The sequence below is a fragment of the Pistacia vera genome, unplaced genomic scaffold, assembly GCF_008641045.1.
Source record: "Pistacia vera cultivar Batoury unplaced genomic scaffold, PisVer_v2 Contig472, whole genome shotgun sequence".
In the NCBI taxonomy this organism is placed as follows: Eukaryota; Viridiplantae; Streptophyta; class Magnoliopsida; order Sapindales; family Anacardiaceae; genus Pistacia; species Pistacia vera.
The window spans coordinates 253287-273952 of NW_022196304.1; positions in this window are offsets into that span (position 1 = coordinate 253287).

Genomic DNA, 20666 nt, shown 5'->3' on the forward strand with positions numbered 1-20666 from the left:
CGGCCAAATCTTGGGCGACATTGACAAAACAACGGTCATTATTTGGCCATCGTAGACGGCATACGTCACCTTTTCTATTTGTCGATGGCCAGATCTGGCTGTGATCTGGTCTTTTTCGGCCATATCGACGCCTTATCAGCCTGGTCGACCGCTATGCGTTAGAAAAACCTTTCCGGTAGGATTCCAGTGGGGGTGGCCAGAATCTGGGGAGTAGGTAGGTGGGGGGTGTATTTGTTAAATTTTGAAATCTTTCATTGGGCGATTAAGCGATCGTACTAAAAGGAACTTCATTTACACAGGGTAGTTAAGGATTGTAGATATTGCTTAAGCGATTCTTTTCTTTTCACTGGTCGCTTAAGTGATAGTTAGGTAGCTGGGGGTGTATTTGTTAAATTTTTAAATCTTTCATTGGTCGATTAAGCGATCGTACTAAAAGGAACTTCGTTTACACAGGGTTGCTTAAGCGATCGTAGATATTGCTTAAGCGATTCTTTTCTTTTTCACTTGGTCGATTAAGTGATCGTGGATCACTAAGCGATCATGTGATTGACAGAATCAAATTTGCCTAGGTGCATGACCCTTAAGCTATCCGAGATATCGCTTAAGCGATTCTTGTCTTTTTGTCTGGTCGATTAAGCGATTCGTAATACGCTTAAGCGATTCTTGTCTTTGTCTTGGTCGATTAAGTGATCGTGATATCGCTAAGCAATTCTGTCTTCTGTCTTGGTCGATAAGCGATCCGTGATATCGCTTAAGTTATCCTGTTTGAAAAAACCTTTGTCTCTAAGCAATATACTAGTCGCTTAAGGGATCATGGGTAATAATATTTCCTACTTTTCTCCTGAATTTTGACAAACTAAAATTACCAACACGTATTAATTCCATACTTTCTCCAATTGACAACCTAATTCCAAACTAAAATCACCAAAGAAATATTTAGGTATGTAACGAGAAATAATAAAGAATGTTATTAAAGGTAACAATAAAATTTATAACATCAATAATTGAAAACAATAAATCATCAATGGTTGGCTTGGCAACTCCTGAATTCATCCTTCTTCGAACCTAATTTCTAGATCTGCATGTGATTGCTTTAGGCAACTCCTTTCTTGTGGCAGGTTGCTTGCAAATTGAGCACTTATTCATTCTCCGGGGAACTCAAAGGTGATAAATACGCTTAACTCTTTTTTCTCCCCTTTGCTATCTTTTGAATGGGGGTGGATGATAATGTTAGCCATCTCTGGCGGCACTACCCACTGCTCTTCTGGAGGACAGATATATCATTTCTGAATAAGCTAGCATGTAGTGATCTGTATATAGAGAGGGAGCAAAGTCCATGTAAAATCTTGAACCAAAATCTGGCTTCCGTTGGTGTTTCAGTGCTGTTAGTGCATGAGGACAAGGAAACGTTGAATCAAGCAAACACTTTACAGCTGCAAGTTTTTCTAACAAGGTTATCTAGAGCATCGGACCATAGCCGCACACAATGAACTCTTGAGCATTAAGAAGATAGGCAAACAGTGCATTGATAGTTCATACGTTCTTGCAATAATTTTTTAGCTGACGAAACAAGTGTGTAGTAAAATTATCTGACTCCGTACGGATGCTCATGGAACACACTGCGACAATGTCCCTTGGATGCATCAAAAAGTGCAACTATTGGAAACTCTCTATCTATTAACAACTTTGAATTTATGGACTGGCTATGTTCGTGGTCATGACATCAACCCTTCTTTCAGGAAAGTAAGCTCTATTCATCGCTCGAAACCAACATCATGCTCAAGATACTTAGTAACTCTATCATCCTTGATTCGGATTTGCTGGAAGTGCTCCTCGAACTCATCAACCCGATAAGTTTTGTTGCCAGTAGTATGTTGAAGGAGGCCAGCACACTTAAACTTTTGTTTTATGTTCCACCAGGTGCCTCATACAAATCCATGATGGCTGACGTTAAATAGTGGCAATCCCCTTCTTTATAGAGTTGTGCTATCATATTATGTACAACTCATCAGTGTCAAGCACTATCGTACGTAACTGCTGAAAAAAACCAAGTCCACGATATCGTCATTCTAGAGCAAAAACACCCCACCATCAACAGGATATGTGTGATTCTCGCTGTCCTGTACAGTGGCCACCAACAATGTACCTCCATACTTTCCCATCAGAAAGCAACCATCAACAGCCAACACCTTTCTCATGTTTACAAAACCCCCTATAGCAGAACCGTAAGAACCAATAAAATATTTAAACATCATATTCCTGTCCCACTTCAAAGTTGTCTTGCTACCTTGGTTTGTCAACTCAAGCATATAACGGTACGCTTCTAATACTGCGTACCCATGTTGCGGTGTGCTTTTCACAAAATCTTGTGCATGTTGTCTCCCTTTCCAGCATTTCCAGTAACTAACAGCACATCCCAACTCTGTTCGCACAAGTCTTTGAATGTCTTTAGGAGATAGACCTTTCCCTTCAACGAACCGACTTTTGACAAATTGTCCAATAACATCAGCGGATGCTTGTTGATGCTCACCTGAAATATGTCCCAAACCATAAGTGTGCTCAGGGGTATATGTGCAAAGAATAAATTTTTCTAAGTCTGCCAACCTTCTACAATAAATCCGCCACTTGCACTTTCGGTCACGACATGCAACTGTCACAACCAATGAATTTGACTTTTTGGTGATGAACTCAAAATTACCTCTCACGGCAACAAGTTTTAGCTTCCTCACCACTTCCTCTTTGTTGTCAAATAAATACCCTATGTGCAACTCCGATCCATCCGTAAAAACATGAGCTGATTCACTACTACCTCCAATTGCCCTCTCTGAACTTGCATAAACGACCATAGTGTTCTCTTCCTCACAATCTACGTCTTCTGCATAATCTGTATTTAAATGAATCTCTACATTTGTGGGAACATCTATGGGGTCCTCCTCCTCAACATTTTCATTCTGCCCCCTATCACCAACCTCTTCTACAGTGTCCTCCTCACCACCCAATTCACCGTCTACTCTTGATTTTTCAACTAACAAATCAATGGCCTCGTAGTTCAAATTAAAACCAGGCAAATCTCCACCTATTTCCTCGTTATCCCCTTCATTTGAACCAACTTCCAATGGTTTTTCTATAAGAGAAACCCTTAAAATCGACCTCGAACCATTATCAGCCACATCAATCATATATAACTTCACACTTTCATCCGACTTTAATATAGCAGGAGGTTCTTTATAATGTTCAGGAATCTGCTTAAAACATACTTCATAACTATATCACTCCGCAAGCAACTCAAATTACCTCTTCTAATTACTTTCATCAATCAACTCATCAAAACTAACATCTGTGCTCACAACAATTGGTATAACTTCTTTGCTCTTCCCAATCCACTTCTAACTACTTTCTTCCTCCACCCACTCACCAAAATATGGAGTGTATAGGAAATTTTTGTAAAGAATTGGATCTGCATTGGGAGATAATTTTTCTGTCCATATAGATATCTTATTAGCAGTGTGAATTACTAGTATGGTGTGATCATTTGCTTCACCCAAGTCGGATAATGGTTTTTTAGCGTTTTGTTTCATTTTGTGATCACTACAACGTGTGATGTACAGGTGTGATTATTTGATTCACCCAAGTTGGGGCAAATGGTTAGCTTGTCCATATATTTCGATATTTGCGCATCCCATGCCTATTTTTTATTTTCTATTTCGATTACATTGATATCTCTTATATTTTGATTTGAGATGAATTTGATTGTACAAATTCTTTTCGAATTTGGGAGGGAAAATGGTGATGTACAAATTGTTCCCAAATGACCAAGACTTTTCCAGTTATGATCGTTAAGCAATCTTAAATCGCTTAAGCGGCCAGGAGTCTATTACGAAGCATCGCTTAAGCGATCTATCAGATCGCTTAAGTGATTACCCATCTGGGCAGATGTTCATTCTACCTTGACAAGAATTGCTTAAGCGATAAAGACTCGATTAGGAAGCATCGCTTAAGGGATACATAAGATCACTTAAGCGATCATAGATCTGGGCAGATTCATTCTGCTTGGCCAAGATCGCTTAAGCGATCAAGAGTGGTTACGAAAATCGCTTAAGCGATAAAATGGATAGCTTAAGAGATTTTCGTCTGGGCATCTGCCGCGAGCTAGATTACTTAAACGATTACCGATTGCTTAAGGACCAGGGTAAAAGCAATGATCGCTTAAGCGATACATAAGATCGCTTAAGCGATCATAGATCTGGGCAGATTTATTGCCTTGGCCAAGATCGCTTAAGCGATTTGAGATCGCTTAAGTGATCAAGAGTGTGTTTACGAAAATCGCTTAAGCGATACAAATGGATAGCTAATCGATTTTCGATCTGGGCATCTGCCACGAACTAGATCGCTTAAGTGATTATCGACGCTTAAGCGACCAGGAGTAAAGCAAAGAATCGCTAAGCGATACAGACGGACTTAATCGACTATGAAGTACAGAGATCGCTTAAGTATTCCTATGCATTCGAATATTCTTTATTGTATTTTAGAGCATCGGTTTAGCGATTAACCTATGCTAAACATATAGGGTTTACGATTCGTTCAGTGGACTATGAACCGTTATATTATTTATATTAAACTATAGTTCTTCTACAATGTATGAAACATATAGAGTGTAGAAGTTTGCGTCTAGCTAAACATATGGGTTTACGATTCGTTCAGTGGACTATGACTATTATTATTTATATAAACATATAGTTCTTTTACAAATGTATGAAACATATAAAGTGTTGAATGTTTATGTCTATGCTAAACATATAGGGTGTACGATTCGTTCAGTGGACTATGACCATTATATATTATATTAAAATATGTCTTTACAAATGTATGAAAACATATAAGTGTGAATGTTTACATCTATGCTAACATATAGGGTTTACGATTCGTTCAGGGGACTATGACGTTATTATATATATTATAACATATGTTCTTTTACAAATGTATGAAACATATAAGTGTTGAAGTTTACGTCTATGCTACATATAGGGTTACGATTCATTAGTGGACTATGACCGTTATTATATATATTATACATAAGTTCTTTTACAAATGTATGAACATAAAGTGTTGATGTTTAGTCTATGCTAAACATATAGGGTTTACGATTCGTTCAATGGACTATGACCGTTGTATATTATATTAAACTATAGTTTCTTTACAAATGTATGAAACATTATTTTTACATAAGGTGTTGAATGTTTTCTATGCTAAACATATAGGGTTATGATTCTTTTGTTTAGAACATAAAGGGTGCGTTTGGTTGAATATTCCTATAAAATATCTAAATCCTATTCCCAATATTTCTTGTTAATTATTTAGGAAATATAGTATTTTTTCAATAAATTTTAGACCCATTAAATGAATTAATTTCAATAATACCGCCTGAAAAAGTTTAAAAGTAACAATAACACCCCCACCACCCAACTTCCCAAATTCCAGCACCACCGATGGCTACAAATGACCGAAAATGGCCGATAATTCACAAATGTGACATTTTCCAGCCAGATTCACTGTGGATCTGGCTGGAAAAGGCCACATCAGGCCGTCATCGACTTTCAAAGAAATGGCTGACATTGACGGTCAACGACGGCCAAATCTTGGGCGACATTGACCAAAACAACGGTCATATATTTGGCCATCGTAGACGGCCATACGTCACCTTTTCTTTGTCGATGGCCAGATCTGGCTGTGATCTGGTCTTTTTCGGCCATATCGACGCTTATCAGCCTGATCCGACGCTATGCGTTAGAACACCCTTTCCGGTAGGATCCAGTGGGGGTGGCCAGAAATGGGAAGTTAGGTAGGTGGGGGTGTATTTGTTAAATTTTGAAATCTTTCATGGTCGATTAAGCGATCGTACAAAAGGAACTTCATTTACCAGGGTAGCTTAAGCGATTGTAGATATTGCTTAAGCGATTCTTTTCTTTTCACTTGGTCGCTTAAGTGATAGTTAGGTAGCGGGGGTGTATTTGTTAAATTTTTAAATCTTTCATTGGTCGATTAAGCGATCGTACTAAAAGGAACTTCGTTTACACAGGGTTGCTAAGCGATCGTAGATATTGCTTAAGCGATCTTTCTTTTTCACTTGGTCGATAAGTGATCGTGGATCACTAAGCGATCATGTGATTGACAGAATCAAATTTGCCTAGGTGCATGATCCCTTAAGCTATCCGAGATATCGCTTAAGCGATTCTTGTCTTTTTGTCCTGGTCGATTAAGCGATTGTAATATCGCTTAAGCGATTCTTGTCTTTTTGTCTTGGTCGATTAAGTGATCCGTGATATCCTTAAGCAATTCTTGTCTTTCTGTCTTGGTCGATAAGCGATCCGTGATATCGTTAAGTTACCTGTTTGAAAAACCCTTTGTCTCTTAAGCAATATACTTAGTCGCTTAAGTGATCATGGGTAATATATACTTTTCCTATTTCTCCTGAATTTGACAAACTAAAATACCAACACGTATTAATTCCATACTTTTCCTCAATTTGACAACCTAATTCCAAACTAAAATCACCAAGAAATTTTAGGCTATGTAACGAGAAATATAAGAAGATTATTAAAGGTAACAATAAAATTATACATCAATAATTGAAAACAATAACTCATCAATGGTTGGCTTGGCAACTCCTGAATTTCATCCTTTTCGAACCTAATTTCTAGATCTGCATGTGATTGCTTTTAGCAACCCTTTCTTGTGGCCAGGTTGCTTGCAAATTGAGCACTTATCATTCTCGGGGAACCTCAAAGGCTGATAGAATACGCTTAACTCTTTCTCCCCTTTGCTATCTTTGAATGGCGGGTGGATGATAATGTGAGCCATCTCTGGCGGCACTACCCACTGCTCTTCTGGAGGCACCAGATATATCATTCTGAATAAGCTAGCATGTGTGATCTGTCATATAGAGAGGGGAGCAAAGGTCCATGTAAATTCTTGAACCAAAATCTGGCTTCGTGGTGTTTCAGGGCTGTTAGTGCATGAGGACAAGGTAAACGTGAATGTCAAAAACTTTACAGCTGCAAGTTTTTCTAACAGGTTATCTAGAGCATCCGGACCATAGCCGCACACAATGAACTCTTGAGCTTAAGAAGATAGGCAAACAGTGCATTGATAGTTCCATACGTTCTGCAATAATTTTTTAGCTGACGAAACAAGGTGTAGTAAAATTATCTGACTCCGTACGATGCTCATGGAACCACTGCGACAATGTCCTTGGATTGCATCAAAAAGTGCAAATTGGAAACTCTCTATCTATAACAACTTTGATTTATGGACTCGGTATGTTCGTGGTCATGACATCAAACCTTCTTTCAGGAAAGTAAGCTCTATTTCATCGCTCGAAACACCATCATGCTCAAGATACTTAGTAACTCTATCACCTTGATTCGGATTTGCGGAAGTGCTCCCGAAATCATCAACCCGATAAGCTTTTGTTGCCATGTAGTATGTCGAAGGAGGCCAGCACACTAAACTTTTGTTTTATGTTCTCACCAAGGTGCCTCATACAGAATCCATGATGTGCTTGACGTTAAATAGTGGCAATCCCCTTCTTATAGAGTTGTGTCTATCAGATATTATGTACAACTCATCAGTGTCAAGCCATATCGTACGTAACTGCTGAAAAAACCAAGTCCAAACTCGCATTCTTCAACAGTTTGGATGTGCAACAATAATTTCCTAGGATGTTGCGGTGGCATGTCCAGAGGTACACCCATTCGAGTTACTAGCAAATAGATGTTGAGATTCAAGTGGCTGGGGTAAGATTAAGGGACTAAGCTTTTGAATATGCAGTTGCTTTAAAATATTGCTTCAATCTGATTGATTTTTTTTTTCGTATTGTAGGCAGTCATCCGTCCCTTTCTCACTGCTACTGGGGCTGAAACGGAAGAGGACTATGTCAAATCTTTTAAAGCACTAAAGGATGCAAGTGATGAATGGATAGATCGGTTGATGTGGGACCTAAAAGGGGTCATGCATGTGATGGTAGTTGTGGGGCCACTGCTTTACAATGTGGTTGATGTCGAGGAGGATGAAGCTCCAATCAGCCGAAGGTTCGAGGAGGAGGAGGAGAAGAAGGAGGAAGAGGTTTATATGCCTCAGCAAACCGGTACAACAAGTACCACTTTCCCAAGACATCAGCGTCGGGAGAATGAGGTTGTTGACCTCATAAACGGCTTGTTTGAGAGTTTTACAACAACCGTTTATGCAAGGTTTGACAAGATGGAAGAGTGCATGAAAAGGGTGGAGGAGAAAGTGGATAAGCTGGGAGAGAAAGTTGGTACAGTGGAGAAGGAAGTTGGTAAAATGGAGGACGAAGTTGGTACAATGGAGGAGGTAGTTAGTGGAGAATTAAAGGTAGTTGAAGTGCAAACTAGCTTGAAAAGAGAGAGCCGGAAGAGCAAGTTTGTGAAATCGCCTTACATAGTAGTGACACAAGTAAAGAAGAAGAAAATTAAGAAACAAATGGAGGAAGAACCAGAAATAGAGGAGGTTAAGGAGGTTGGTGGAGGAAGTGGGGCGGTGATAATAGAGGAGGGCAAGGTGGGAGGCGAAAGAAGCGGGGATGTAAAAATGGAGGAAGCAGGAGGAAGTGGGCAAGGGAAATTACACTCAAATGTCGATTTGTATAGGCCAATAGAGGAAAAGAAAAAACTCTTCTATGCCTATTACAATGGATCAAGAAGTAATGGCCATATAAAGTGTAAGACAGAGGACTATCCCTGAGAATGGTTTAGGAAGTTGTTGACGATGGGAACGTGGCTTGAGGACTCGGTGAGTTATTTTCGCTTAATTTTCCTTATTTTTGCCTATGTTTTCCATACTTATCTTGTTGTTTTTATTTAATGCAGCACATCGATGAGATATTGGCACTGATGAGGCTACGACAGACTACTGATGGTGATTTGTTGTATCCCGACTGTGCCATCACCGATGTGGCGTTTGGCCAAAGGCTTGTTTTGGCATATCGCACTTTAATTAAAAATGTTGTTGCTAATGGTGCAACAAAAGGACCGAAGCGAAAAAGATTGGCCCCAGTACAGTTGGACTGCATCCCTGATGATTTTCATTTTGATGACAGAATTATGCAGTATATATGGGGGGATCAGCCCAAATATGGCCACAGTTAGGCATTTGTTAAAAGAGTGTACTGCATCATCCTCGTCAAAGAGATGCATTGGATAACAATCATTGTGCATCTCGAGGAGGGGTTGTTGAAGATCCTTGACTGCAACCCCACTATTTGTCGAGACAAGCAGTTAGAGGTTGAGTTGGAGCCACTGTCCACGTTGTTCCCACAGCTGTTGCGTGATAGCGGGATGTTTGGTCACTTGGGTGATCAAGTACTAACCGAAAAGTGGCCAATTAGGCGCTCTACCGGCCCAATAAATGAGTCAAGGTAACTTTTGTATAAAACTAACTTATATAATACCATTGTTCTATAAGTTTATTCTAATGCTAATGTCTTCTTCCTATTGTAGTGCTGAATGTGGGGCATATACCCTGAAATTTATTGAGTTCGACATGACCAACACCTCGATGGATGGGTTGAATGACGAAACAATGAGAAACTGTCGGGAGGGCTGGGTTGTCGACTGCTTTCATGGGTAGATAGATCGATTTTGAGTGAGCAGAACCCAATAAAAAGGTATGAAAGTTGGACTTTGAATTTTGTAGTTTATGTGATGTTATGTTGATGCTTGGGTTGTGGTGCTGATGCTGCAGGTGTCATGCTTATATGGAGCTTTACCGAAAGACATGGACTGAGCGAACTTCTCACCTACCCACACTATAACTTATTTACGTGTTTTTTTTTTTATTTACAAAAGTTGACGTGTCTGCAGGTTCCTGGCAAACAATGAGAGGAAACTTCTCAAACAAAGGCTGGTTGGCAAAAGGAGAGGAGGCATCTGCAATAAAGGTTGCTGGGAAGGCATGGTACAAAACAATGATCTCAAAGAGGTTGCTGGCAAACAAAATTCGAAAACTTCTCAAAGGCTGGTTGGCAGGAGAAGGCATCTGCAGTAAAGCGATTGTGCAAAGTTGTTAGTGACATTAAACTCTTTGGCATCAAAAAGTAAACTAAAGGCAGTGTATAGGAAATTCTTGTGCTGTGGCTCTTCTTGCGGTAGTGTATAGGAAATTTTTGTAAAGAATTGGATCTGACATTTGGGAGATAATTTTTTCTGTCCATATAAGATATCTTATTAGCAGGTTGAATTTACTATGTATGGTGTGATCATTTGCTTCACCCAAGTCGGATAATGGTTTTTTAGCGTTTTGTTTCATTTTTTGTATCACTACAACGTGTGATGTACAGGTGTGATTATTTGATTCACCCAAGTTGGGGCAAATGGTTAGCTTGTCCATATATTTCGATATTTGCCGCATCCCATGCCTATTTTTTATTTTCTATTTCGATTACATTGATATCTCTTATATTTTGATTTGAGATGAATTTGATTGATACAAATTCTTTTCGAATTTGGGAGGGAAATGAGTGATGTACAAATGTTTCCCAAATGACCAAGACTTTTCCAGTTATGATCGCTTAAGCAATCTTAAATCGCTTAAGCGGCCAGGAGTCTATTACGAAGCATCGCTTAAGCGATCTATCAGATCGCTTAAGTGATTACCCATCTGGGCAGATGTTCATTCTACCTTGACAAAGATTGCTTAAGCGATAAAGACTCGATTAGGAAGCATCGCTTAAGGGATACATAAGATCNAAAAGCAAGTTTGTGAAATCGCCTTACATGGTAGTGACACAGGTAAAGAAGAAGAAAATTAAGAAACAAATGGAGGAAGAACCAGAAATAGAGGAGGTTGAGGAGGTTGGTGGAGGAAGTGGGGCGGTGATAATGGAGGAGGGTGAGGTGGGAGGCGAAGGAAGCGGGAATGTAAAAATAGAGGAAGCGGGAGGAAGTGGGCAAGGGAAATTGCACTCAAATGTCGATTTGTATAGGCCAATAGAGGAAAAGAAAAAAACTCTTCTATGCCTATTACAATCGATTAGGAAGTAATGACCATATAAAGTGTAAGACAGGGGATTATCCCCAGGAATAGTTTAGGAAGTTGTTGATGATGGGCACGTGGCTTGAGGACTCGGTGAGTTATTTTCGCTTAATTTTCTTTATTTTTGCCTATGTTTTCCATACTTATCTTGTTGCTTTTATTTGACGCAGCACATCGATGAGATATTGGCATTGATGAGGCTACGATAGACTACTGATGGTGATCTGTTGTATCCCGACTGTGTCATCACTGATGTGGCGTTTGGCCAAAGGCTTGTTTTGGCATATTGCACTTTAATTAAAAATGCCGTTGCTAGTGGTGCAGCAAAAGGACTGAAGCAAAAAAGATTGGCCCCAGTACAGTTGGACTGCATCCCTGATGATTTTCATTTTGATGACAGAATTATGCAGTATATACGGGGGGATCAACCCAAATATGGCCACAGTTGGGCCTTTGTTAAAAGAGTGTACTGCATCATCCTCGTCAAAGGGATTCACTGAATATCAGTCATTGCACATCTTGAGGAGGGGTTGCTGAAGATCCTGGACTGCAACCCCACTATTTGTCGAGACAAGCAGTTGGAGGTCGAGTTGAAGCCACTGTCCACGTTGTTCCCGCAGCTGTTGCATGACAGCAGGATGTTTGGGCACTTAGGTGATCAAGTACTAATCGGAAAGTGCCAATTAAGCGCTCTACCGGCCAATAAATGAGTCAAGGTAACTTTTGTATAAAACTAACTTATATAATAAAATTGTTCTATAAGTTTATTCTAATGCTAATATCTTTTTCCTATTGTAGTGCTGAATGTGGGGCATATGCCCTGAAATTTATTGAGTTTGACATGACCAACACCCCGATGGATGGGTTGAATGACGAAACAATGAGAGACTGTCAGGAGGGCTGGGTTGTCGACTGCTTCCATGGATAGATGGATCCGTTTTGAGTGAGTAGAACCCAATAAAAAGGTATGAAAGTTGGACTTTGAATTTTGTAGTTTATGTGATGTTGATGTTGATGTTGATACTTGGGTTGTGGTGCTGATGTTGCAGCTGTCATGCTTATATGGGGCTTTACCGAAAGACACGGACTGAGTGAACTTCTCACCTACCCACACTGTAACTTATTTACGTGTTTTTTTTTTATTTACAAAAGTTGACGTGTCTGCAGGTTCCTGTCAAACAATGAGAGGAAACTTCTCAAACAAAGGTTAGTTGGCAAGAGGAGAGGAGGCATCTACAATAAAGGCTGCTGGGAAGGCATGGTACAAAACAATGATCTCAGAGAGGTTGCTGGCAGACAAAATTCAAAAACTTCTCAAAGGCTGGTTGGCAGGAGGAGGCATCTGCAATAAAGGGATTGTGCAAAGGTGTTGTGACATTAAACTCTTTGGCATAAAAAAGTAAATTAAAGGCAGTGTATAGGAAATTCTTGTGCTGTGGCTCTTCTTGCGGCAGTGTATAACAAAATTTTTGTAAAGAATTGGATCTGACATTTGGGAGATAATATTTTTTGTCCATATAAGATATCTCATTAGTAGGTTGAATTTACTATGTATGGTGTGATCATTTGCTTCACCCAAGTCGGATAAAGGTTTTTTAGTGTTTTGTTTCATTTTGTGTATCACTACAACGTGTGATGTACTGGTGTGATTATTTGATTCACCCAAGTTGGGGCTAATGGTTAGCTTGTCCATATATTTCGATATTTGCCACATCCCATACCTATTTTTTATTTTCTGTTTCGATTACATTGATGTCTCTTATATTTTGATTTGTGATGAATTTGATTAATACAAATTCTTTTTGGATTTGGGAGGGAAATGAGTGATGTACAAATGTTTCCCAAATGACCAATCCTTTTCCAGATATGATCGCTTAAGTGATCTCAAATCGCTTAAGCGACCAAGAGTCTATTACGAAGCATTGCTTAAGCGATACATCAGATTGCTTAAGCGATTACCCATCTGGGCAGATGTTCATTCTGCCTTGACAAAGATCGCTTAAGCGACATAGACTCGTTTAGGAAGCATTGCTTAAGCGATCATAGATCTGGGCAGATATTCATTCTGCCTAGGACAAGATCGCTTAAGCAATCATAGATCTGGGCAGATTCATTCTGCCTTGGCCAAGATCGCTTAAGCGATCAAGAGTGTTTTACGAAAATCGCTTAAGCGATACAAATGGATAGCTTAAGCGATTTTCGATCTGGGCATCTGCTGCGAGCTAGATCGCTTAAGCGACCAGGAGTAAAAGCAATGAATCACTTAAGCGATCATAGATCTGAGCAGATTCATTCTGCCTTGGCCAAAATCGCTTGATTGCTTAAGCGATCAAGAGTGTTTTACGAAAATCGCTTAAGCGATACAAATGGATAGCTTAAGCGATTTTCGATCTGGGCATCTGCCACGAGCTAGATCGCTTAAGCGACCAGGAGTAAAAGCAATGAATCACTTAAGCGATCATAGATCTGAGCAGATTCATTCTGCCTTGGCCAAAATCGCTTGATTGCTTAAGCGATCAAGAGTGTTTTACGAAAATCGCTTAAGCGATACAAATGGATAGCTTAAGCGATTTTCGATCTGGGCATCTGCCACGAGCTAGATCGCTTAAGCGACCAGGAGTAAAAGCAATGAATCACTTAAGCGATCATAGATCTGAGCAGATTCATTCTGCCTTGGCCAAAATCGCTTGATTGCTTAAGCGATCAAGAGTGTTTTACGAAAATCGCTTAAGCGATACAAATGGATAGCTTAAGCGATTTTCGATCTGGGCATCTGCCACGAGCTAGATCGCTTAAGCGACCAGGAGTAAAAGCAATGAATCACTTAAGCGATCATAGATCTGAGCAGATTCATTCTGCCTTGGCCAAAATCGCTTGATTGCTTAAGCGATCAAGAGTGTTTTACGAAAATCGCTTAAGCGATACAAATGGATAGCTTAAGCGATTTTCGATCTGGGCATCTGCCACGAGCTAGATCGCTTAAGCGACCAGGAGTAAAAGCAATGAATCACTTAAGCGATCATAGATCTGAGCAGATTCATTCTGCCTTGGCCAAAATCGCTTGATTGCTTAAGCGATCAAGAGTGTTTTACGAAAATCGCTTAAGCGATACAAATGGATAGCTTAAGCGATTTTCGATCTGGGCATCTGCCACGAGCTAGATCGCTTAAGCGATTATCGATCGCTTAAGCGACCAGGAGTAAAAGCAAAGAATCGCTTAAGTGTTCCTATGTATTCGGATATTATTTATTGTATTTCAGAGCATCGGTTTAGCGATTAACACTATGCTAAACATATAGGGTTTACGATTCGTTCAGTGGACTATGACCGTTATTATATTTATATTAAACATATAGTTCTTTTACGTCAGTATGAAACATATAAAGTGTTGAATGTTTACGTCTATGCTAAACATATAGGGTTTACGATTCGTTCAGTGGACTATGACTGTTATTATACTTATATTAAACATATAGTTCTTTTACAAATGTATGAAATATATAAGGTGTTGAATGTTTACGTCTATGCTAAACATATAGGGTTTACGATTCTTCTTTGTTCATAACATAAAGGGTGCGTTTTGTTGAATATTCCTATAATATTATAAATCCTATTCCCATAATATTTCTTTGTTTAGTTATTTAGGAAATATTAGTATTTTTTAAATAAATTTTAGACCCATTAATTGAATTAATTTCATTAATACTGCCTGAAAAAGTTTAAAAAGTAATAAAAACACCCCCACCCACCCAACTTCCCAGATTCCGGCACCACAGACGGCTACAAACGACCGGCAATGGCCGGTAATTCACAGATGTGACATTTTTCGGCCAGATCCATTGTGGATCTGGCCGGAAAAGGCCACATCGGGCCGTCATCGATTTCAAAAGAAATGGCTGACGTTGACGGTCAACGACGGCCAAATCTTGGGCATTGTTGACCGAAAACGACGGCCATATATTTGGCCATCGTAGACAGCCAGATTTCGTCCGTCGACGGCCAGATCTGGTAGTGATCTGGCCTTTTTCGGCCACATCTGTGGTCGATCTAGCCGGAAAAGGCCATATTGACGCCCTATCAACCTGATCCGACTGCTATGCATCGTAACGCCCTTTCCCGATAGGATTCCGGTGGTGGTGGCCGGAATCTGGGAAGTTGGGTAGGTGGGGGTGTATTTGTTAAATTTTCAAATCTTTTGTTGGTCGATTAAGCAATCGTACTAAAAGGAACTTCGTTTACACAGGGTTGCTTAAGCGATCATAGATATCGCTTAAGCGATTCTTTTCTTTTTCACTTGGTCGATTAAGCGATCGTGGATTGCTTAAGCGATCGTGTGATTGGCAGAATCAAATCTGCCTAGGTGCATGATCGCTTAAGCGATCCGAGATATTGCTTAAGCGATTCTTGCCTTTTTGTCTTGGTCGATTAAGCGAACCGAGATATCGCTTAAGCGATTCTTGTCTTTTTGTCTTGGTCGATTAAGCGATCCGAGATATCGCTTAAGCGATTCTTGTCTTTTTGTCTTGATCGATTAAGCGATCGTGCACGTGGGCAGAATCATCTGCCAGGTGTATGATCGCTTAAGCGATCCGTGATATCACTTAAGCGATCCTGTTTGAAAAACCCTTTGTCGCTTAAGCGATATACTTAGTCNTCATTCAGTGGACTATGACCGTTATTATATTTAGATTAAACATATAGTTCTTTTACAAATGTATGAAACATATAAGGTGTTGAATGTTTACGTCTATGCTAAACATATAGGGTTTACGATTCTTCTTTGTTTAGAACATAAATGGTGCGTTTGGTTGAATATTCCTATAAATATTATAAATCCTATTCCCATAATATTTCTTTGTTTAATTATTTAGGAAATATTAGTATTTTTTTAATAAATTTTAGACCACTTAACTGAATTAATTTCATTAATACCGCTTGAAAAAGTTTAAAAAGTAACAAAAACACCCCCACCCACCCAACTTCCTAGATTCTGGCACCACCGACGGCTACAAACGATTGGCAATGGCCGGTAATTCACAGATGTGACATTTTTCGGCTAGATCACTGTGGATCTGGCCGGAAAAGGCCACATCGGGCCGTCATCGACTTTCAAAACAAATGGCTGACGTTGACGGTCAACGACAGCCAAATCTTGGGCATCGTTGACCGAAAATGACGGCCATATATTTGACCGTCGTAGACGGCCAGATGTCACCTTTTTCGTCCATCGACGGTTACATCTGGCCGTGATCTGGCCTTTTCCGGCCACATCCATGGTCGATCTGGCCAGAAAAGGCCATATCGACGCCCTATCAGCCTGATCCGACCGCTATGCTTCGTAATGCCCTTTCCCGGTAGGATTTCGGTGGTGGTGGCCGGAATCTGGGAATTTGGGTAGGTGGGGGTGTATTTGTTAAATTTTCAAATCTTTCGTTGGTCGATTAAGTGATCATACTAAAAGGAACTTCGTTTACATATGGTCGCTTAAGCGATCGTAGATATCGCTTAAGCGATTCTTTTCTTTTTCACTTGGTCGATTAAGCGATCGTGGATCGCTTAAGCGATCATGTGATTGGCAGAATCAAATCTGCCCAGGTGCATGATCGCTTAAGCGATCCGAGATATTGCTTAAGCGATTCTTGTCTTTTTGTCTTGGTCGATTAAGCGATCGTGGATCGCTTAAGCGATCATGTGATTGGCAAAATCAAATTTGCCCAGGTGAATGATCGCTTAAGCAATCCGAGATATCGCTTAAGCGATTCTTGTCTTTTTGTCTTAGTCGATTAAGCTATCGTGGATCGCTTAAGCGATCGTGCACTTGGGCAGAATCCGTGATATCACTTAAGCGATCCTGTTTGAAAAGCCTTTTGTCGCTTAAGCGATATACTTAGTCGCTTAAGCGATCATGGGCAATATATACTTTTCCTACTTTTCTCCTGAATTTTGACAAACTAAAATTACCAACATGTATTAATTCTATATTTTCTCCTCAATTTGACAACCTAATTCCAAACTAAAATCACCAACAAATATTTAGGCCATGTAACAAGAAATATAAAGAATGATTTATTAAAGGTAACAACAAAATTTATAACATCAATAATTGAAAANTTACAATAGCCGTTTATGCAAGGTTTGACAAGATGGAAGAGTGCATGAAAAGGATGGAGGAGAAAGTGGATAAGCTGGGAGAAAAAGTTGGTACAGTGGAGGAGGAAGTTGGTATAATGGAGGAGGAAGTTGGTGGAGAATTAAAAGCGGTTGAAGTGCAAACTGGCTTGAAAAGAGAGAGCCGGAAGAGCAAGTTTGTGAAATCACCTTACATGGTAGTGACACAGGTAAAGAAGAAGAAAATTAAGAAACAAATGGAGGAAGAACTAGAAATAGAGGAGGTTGAGGAGGTTGGTGGAGGAAGTGGGGCAGTGATAATGGAGGAGGGCGAGGTGGGAGGCGAAGGAAGCGGGGATGTAAAAATGGAGGAAGCGGGAGGAAGTGGGCAAGGGAAATTGGACTCAAATGTCGATTTGTATAGGCCAATAGAGGAAAAGAAAAAACTCTTTTATGCCTATTACAATGGATCAGGAAGTAATGGTTATAAAGTGTAAGACAGGGGATTATCCCTGGGAATGGTTTAGGAAGTTGTTGACGATAGGCACGTGGCTTGAGGACTCGGTGAGTTATTTTCGCTTAATTCTCCTTATTTTTGCCTATGTTTTCCATACTTATCTTGTTGTTTTTATTTGATGCAGCACATCGATGAGATATTGGCACTGATGAGGCTACGATAGACTACTGATGGTGATCTGTTGTATCCCAACTATGCCATCACTGATGTGGCGTTTGGCCAAAGGCTTGTTTCGGCATATCGCACTTTAATTAAAAATGTCGTTGCTAGTGGTGCAGCAAAAGGATCGAAGCGAAAAAGATTGGCCTCAGTACAGTTGGACTGCATCCCTGATGATTTTCATTTTGATGACAGAATTATACAGTATATACGGGGGGATCAGCCCAAATATGGCCACAGTTGGGCCTTTGTTAAAAGAGTATACTGCATCATCCTCTTCAAAGAGATGCACTGGATAACAGTCGTTGCACATCTAGAGGAGGGGTTGCTGAAGATCCTTGACTACAACCCCACTATTTGTCGAGACAAGCAGTTGGAGGTCGAGTTGGAGCCACTGTCCAGGTTGTTCCCGCGGCTGTTGTGTGACAGCGGGATGTTTGGGCACTTGGGTGATCAAGTACTAACCGGAAGTGACCAATTAAGCTACCGGCCCAATAAATGAGTCAAGGTAACTTTTGTATAAAACTAACTTATATAATACAATTGTTCTATAAGTTTATTCTAATGCTAATATCTTCTTCCTATTGTAGTGCTGAATGTAGGGCATATGCCCTGAAATTTATTGATTTCGCCATGACCAACACCCGATGATGGGTTGAATGACGAAACAATAAGAACTGTCGGGAGGGCTAGGCTGTCGACTGCTTCCATGGGCAAATGTATCCGTTTTTGAGTAGTAGAACCCATAAAAAGTATGATTTGGACTTTGAATTTGTAGTTTATGTGATGTTGATGTTGATACTTGGGTTTGGTGCTGATGCTGCAGGTGTCATGCTTATATGGAGCTTTACCGAAAGCGGACTGAGTGAACTTCTCATCTACCCCACTGTAACTTATTTACGGTTTTTTTTTATTTACAAAAATTGACGTGTCTGCAGGTTCCTGGCAAACAATGAGAGGAACTTCTCAAACAAAGGTTGGTTGGCAAGAGGAGAGGAGGCATCTGTAATAAAGGCTACTGGGAAGGCATGGTACAAAACAATGATCTCAGAGAGGTTGCTGGCAAACAGAATTCGAAAACTTCTCAAAGGCTGTTGCAGGAGGAGGCATCTGCAATAAAGGGATTGTGCAAAGGTGTTAGTGACATAAACTCTTTGGCATCAAAAATAATTAAAGGCAGTGTATAGAAATTCTTGTCTTGGCTCTTCTTGCGGCAGTATATGAAATTTTTGGTAAAGAATTGGATCTGACATTTGGGAATAATTTTTTTTTGTCCATATAAGATATCTCATTAGCAGGTTGAATTTACTATGTATGGTGTGATCATTTGCTTCACCCAAGTCGGATAATGGTTTTTTCAGCGTTTTGTTTCATTTTGTGTATCCCTACAACGTGTGATGTACTGGTGTGATTATTTGATTCACCCAAGTTGGGGCTAATGGTTAGCTTGTCCATATATTTCGATATTTGCCGCATCCTATTTTTTATTTTGTGTTTCGATTACATTGATGTGTCTTATATTTTGATTTGTAGATTTGATTGATACAAATTCTTTTCGGATTTGGGAGGGAAATGAGTGATTGTACAAATGTTTCCAAATGACCAAGACTTTTCCAAATATGTCGCTTAAGCGATCTCAAATCACGCTTACGACCAAGAGTCTATTACGAAGCATCGCTAAAGCGATACATCAGATTGCTTAAGCGATTACCCATCTGAGCAGATGTTCATTCTGCCTTGACAAAGATCGCTTAAGTGATCCTAAATCGCTTAAGCAACAGAGACTCGTTTGGAAGCATCTCTTAAGCGATACATAAGATCGCTTAAGCAATCATAGATCTGGGCAGATATTCATTCTGCCTTGGCCAAGATCGCTTAAGCGATCATAGATCTGGGCAGATTCATTCTGCCTTGGCCAAGATCACTTAAGCGATCAAGAGTGTTTTACGAAAATCGCTTAAGCGATACAAATGGGTAGCTTAAGCGATTTTCGATCTGGGCATCTGCCCGAGCTAGATCGCTAAAGCGACTAGGAGTAAAAGCGAAGAATCACTTAAGTGATACATAGATCGCTTAACATCTAGATTTGGGCAGATTCTTCTGCCTTGGCCAAGATCGCTTAAGCGATTTGAGATCACTTAAGCGATCAAGAGTGTTTTACAAAATCGCTTAGCGATAGATGAATAGCTTAAGCGATTTCGTCTGGGCATCTGTCGCGACTAGATCGCTTAAGCGATTACCGATCGCTTAAGCGACCAGGAGTAAAGCAAAGAATCGCTTAAGCGATACGACGGATCTCTTAACCGACTGTGTAAATACAGAGGATCGCTTAAGTGTCCTATGTATTCGATATTATTTATTGTATTTCAGAGCATCGGTTTAGCGATTAACGCTATGCTAAACATATAGGGTTTACGATTCGTTCAGTGATTATGACCATTATTATATTATATTAAACATATAGTTTTTTACAAATGTAAAACTATAATGTGTAGAATGTTTATGTCTATGCTAAACATATAGGTGTTACGATCGTTCAATGGACTATGACTGTTATTATTTATATTAAACATATAGTTTTTTTATGTCAGTATGAAACATATAAAGTGTTGTGTTTACGTCTATGCTAAACATATAGGGTTTACGTTCATTCAGTGGACTATGACCGTTATTATATTATATTAAACATATAGTTCTTTTACAAATGTATGAAACATATAAGGTGTAGAATGTTTACGTCTATGCTAAACATATAGGGTTTACGATTCGTTCAGTGGACTATGACCGTTATTATATTTATATTAAACATATAGTTCTTTTACGTCAGTATGAA